Source organism: Medicago sativa, chromosome 5, assembly GCF_051527215.1.
Source record: "Medicago sativa cultivar Bolivia chromosome 5, Bolivia_mono, whole genome shotgun sequence".
Taxonomy (NCBI): Eukaryota; Viridiplantae; Streptophyta; class Magnoliopsida; order Fabales; family Fabaceae; genus Medicago; species Medicago sativa.
Genome location: NC_140753.1, coordinates 75,775,745 through 75,780,296, shown reverse-complemented (window position 1 = coordinate 75,780,296; position 4,552 = coordinate 75,775,745). Strand labels below are relative to the sequence as shown.

General features: G+C 31.1%; 1 pseudogene across 1 annotated transcript; it reads left to right on the top strand.

Annotated features, from left to right (window-relative positions):
* The first annotated feature begins 79 nt into the window (after positions 1 to 79).
* LOC146925069 (putative pectinesterase 10) lies at positions 80 to 2,238 on the top strand (annotated as a pseudogene). The gene is made up of 5 exons (XR_015010350.1): positions 80 to 321; positions 404 to 572; positions 655 to 843; positions 1,272 to 1,523; positions 1,894 to 2,238. The product of XR_015010350.1 is annotated as a putative pectinesterase 10 (transcript).
* The last annotated feature ends 2,314 nt before the right edge of the window (positions 2,239 to 4,552 follow it).

Genomic DNA, 4,552 nt, shown 5'->3' with positions numbered 1-4,552 from the left:
CTTTTTGATAACCATCAAAAGAAAAGAGAATGAAGAAGTGCTCAATTTTTTGAAGTGTATTTATATACTTGAAGGCAAGATACATTTTTCATAAAATATGAAGAAGTTACTTCCACCAACAATGATGTTCCATTTAGTATTGTATATGAGTTATTTTTATTTTGGTGCAGCTATAGATTGTGGTGGGAATCAAGTTGCAAATACCATCATTGTTGACCAACAAGGAAAAGGAGCATTCCAAACAATTCAAGCTGCCATTGATTCTATAAAGAGTCAAAATAATCAATGGATTATGATTAATATATATCCTGGCATATACAAGTAAGTTTATATTTTTTTTATATAAGACACATACAAGTAATTTGAAATTTATTTTATGTTTTCACAATCTAAAATTGTGCAGGGAAAAAGTTCTTATACCTGTTGGAAAGTCGTGCATTATTTTAAAAGGATCAGGTAGTAATAACACAATTATTACTTACGACGATTCATATCATAAAGTTGGCACATCCATGAGTGCTACATTTCATTCATCCCCACCTAATGTAATTTTGAATGGCATTACATTCAAGGTAAATGCAATAAAGGGATTTAACAACATACAGTATTTATAACTCTTCCATCGTTCTATAAGATATTTTTGTATAATTGTAGAACACGTATGGATATGATGGACCAGCAGTAGCAGCTTCGATATATGGTGATAAGTCTGCGATTTTTGAATGTAGTTTCATTGGTTATCAAGATACTTTGCTATCATCAAAGGGACGTCAATACTTTAAAAATTGTTATATTCAAGGTGAAGATGACTTCATTTTTGGGGAAGGTCAATCTTATTTTGAGGTAAGACTTTTTTTTCTACCAACATTATCTTAAGGAATGCAGCCCCAAAATGACTAGACTAATATGCGGTTTATTAGAAGATATGTAAAGTTTGAACCAAATTTTTCAATCACCACAGATCAAACTCAAATACCTACTGATCATGAGATTGTTTATTTAGATTAAAAATACTAACCACTTGTGCAAACCCTAGTAGTTATGTAAATTTTCAATTATTTTTTATTGCTCATAATATATTTTTCCAAAAAACATCAGGATGAAAAATTATGATTATCGGTGACACCAATGGTTATTTTACAACAGTGTCGAATGAAATTCGTACTATCTCATTTAAGGTCATAAAGTCAGACTCTCATCACTGAGCTAACATATGTTGTTCTTAATCTATTTTAAGTATTTATTTTTCTATGTATTTTCACTTGGTGTAGAATTGTGTAATGAATGCCACTCAAGCAGAATCTAGACCTTCAGGTTTTGTAACATCACAACGTAGGGAATCACCAAATGATCCAAATGGTTTTGTTTTTAGAGGAGGGTACGTTGTTGGAAATGGTACGTTGAGTCTTGGAAGACCTTGGGGCCCTTACTCAAGAGTTATATTTTGGGGGACATATTTTACGTCAGTGGTAACTCCTCACTCCTCAGGGATGGGATGCCCCAGGTTTAAATGAAGGCCAAGAGTAAGTTTTTTTGTTGCATAAGAGAAAATCCAAGTTTAAGCTTAAATGAATAATTTTGAAAAAAATTATAATAAAAATCAATGGTATGCGTAGCCTTTTGCATGATTTTGGAAATTAAGAATATATGATATGATATGATAGATCATATGTAAGGTATCACTTTTACTCTATATTACTCCAAAGTGATACCATGTATTCTCTTTGAACCACTTCAAGAAGCCATTATCTTTCGTGACATATCAATTTGGGTTTTAGGTTTGATCAAGTGTTAAATAAAACAAAAGTGTATCTTTAGGAGTTTTATTTGTTAATACTACTATCATATGCAATATTTGATATTTTTCTAAATTTGTAAACAAAAATTGTGCAGGCAAAACATCACATATGCAGAAGTTAATTGTACAGGACCTGGGGCCAACATTGAGAAGCGTGTCAAGTGGGAAAAAAAAACCAGATAGCTTAAACTTGAATGAATATACTTTGTCATCTTTCATAAATAATGATGGATGGCTTGCCAACATACCATCTATTTTATTGTAGTTTACTTTTCTTGTCTTTGGTTAGATATTTATGATTCAGTTGTCTTGTTTATTTATGAACAAATGATCAATAGCTAAATATCCAATAAAAACGTGTGCATTGTTTTTGCACAAAATATAAGCTAATGTCATGTAAATGGGGTTTATAAATCTTGTATGTTATGGCATACACTCATTCACCTGCCTAGAGGTTATGATTATGATAATGATTATGGATAAAGATGTCAAAAATGCTATATTTTGTGATAATAACTTTCGATTATAACAAAGCATACCTCTACATGGTAAAGATTTAATAAAAACTATTAACCTCGATGAAAAACAACAAAAATTAAGTTATTATGTTAGATAATGTGGATGATTTTCTTTAATCACGTCATGCATACCATTTATTTATTATATATTGATATCCATTTTTATTTAGTTACTTTTGGTTATGAATTCTCTCTCTTTAATTATGTCCATTTTCTTGACTTGTAAAGCATACGTGATTGTTCAAGTTTATATAACTTTTGCTCTCTCCTTGTGTCCAATAAAAAGTTAATATGATGGAGACTACCGGAAGGTGTAGGCCTCTTCCTTGATCATACTGGAGGAGATCTTGGTTGTTTTTATGGGAAGCAATTCAAGTTTTCAACAAGTAAAATGTGATTAGTTAGAGTTGAAGTCAACGAAAGCTAGTGTTAATCCTTTTTTTGAACAAGTAATATGTTTTGCTCTCTCTCCCCCTCCCAAACTCTACCCATCACAGCTTTTATTCTTCCTGACCTACTAAAGAAAGGTTATTTAGAGTTAATTTTGACCCGAAACCACTCCTCCAAGTTGTTTTTCTTTCTCTTTTAGTTAAATAAGTGATTTTCACATATTTTTTTTTTTAGTTTTCTTTGGTTTGTGTTTTGTGATTTTGTCGTCTAACACGACTTTGTTTATTTTGATTTCCTGTCTTTGTGTGGTGTGTTTTTAATTTTCTGTCTTAATGCATTGTTTATTTGATTCAGTTTAAAAGATTAGTTTTGATCAAGTACAGATTCAATCAATGACTTTTGCGTCAACGTTGCAGATCCGAAAATATGGGCATTTTGGTAGCTTGAACATTATCATATTTGTAGGCATGCATACTCTGCCGTTTTATGCTATTTACACGGATGTTGCGAGTTTGTTCGCAAATTCACCCTTTTTGTTTTTAGTGACTTTGAATTGTATTGTATCGATGTATTCTATCAATTTGAATGAATAGATATCATTTATTTTTGTCAAAAATAAAAGTAGAGAAAATTAGACATTTCATCCATGCATGTGTGTATTCATTCTCCATCTCTCCTCTCTTTCATGTGAAACAACAAGAACAACAACGGAGGGTAAAATCCTTATGTCATCAAACCTTGCATCTAAGACCTCCACCAAGCCCATACATGAAGAATTTTTCTCAGCCGTGAAATTCTAGCGCACTTGTTTTAATATGTTCTGTAAGATGTTTCAACGTTTATAATGTTTCGTTCAATGTTCCAACATCACGAAATAAACATAAATAAAAACAAGAAAATAAACAACAAGAAAGTAAAGAACACAGTGAGTTTGCTGACCCAGTTCATTTATAATCTGGTCGTATATTTTTTAGCCATGCCTGACCCATTTTAGTTTTTTTTTTATTATTCATTCTTTTTATGTATTTTTTATATATTAGTTACTCGCAACTATCTTTTTGTTAAAATATGATTGGATGATCATTGAGTATTAATTAAACTCTAGATTGTTCATTTTATTGAATCAAATTAATAATTTATAAACTTTAGAATTTGAAAACTTTTAGCTAAATTCATTCATTTTTATTAAGTTTACTTATTTAAATAACTTTTTATTAATAAATTTTAAATTAGTTGATAATTTTTTCAAAAATATAGTGTTTTTAACAAAAAATCAAACAAAAATATTGAGAATGGGCCGGTCCGAAGCCCGATGGGCCAAATGGGTTTAGGCAAAAAAAAGAGTGCATTTTGGGCTAACTTTTTTAGGCCCGGCCCAACCCAAAATATGGGCTAATGGACCGGGCATTAACCCGGCCCATTTTTTGTGGATTTAATATGTCTACATTTGAAGAGTATGGATGTAACACTCGGCATGGATCAAGTATTTGGTAATTCATTCTATATTAGGTGGATGGACTACGTTAAGGACTGTGATTTTGAGTTAAAAATACCATCTAGGTAAAGCAAACATGTGTTGATCAAAATAATGATGCATAAATGTCGTCTATATGAGATGAGGGGTTTCAATACCTTAACTTGAATGTTACTTGTTAAAAAATGGAAAAAAGATATATGATTATGAGACAATCCCCAGTGGTGAAGTCTTCACCATTTAAGACCCGTTACCTAATAGGTACTGTTATTAGAGAATTTTTTTGGGGTTTTCTAAGACCCAAGATCTCACTTAAGACCTCCATTCTTAAGTGGACTCCACGCTACTTTTTATTAAAAAAAATTAGCGTAT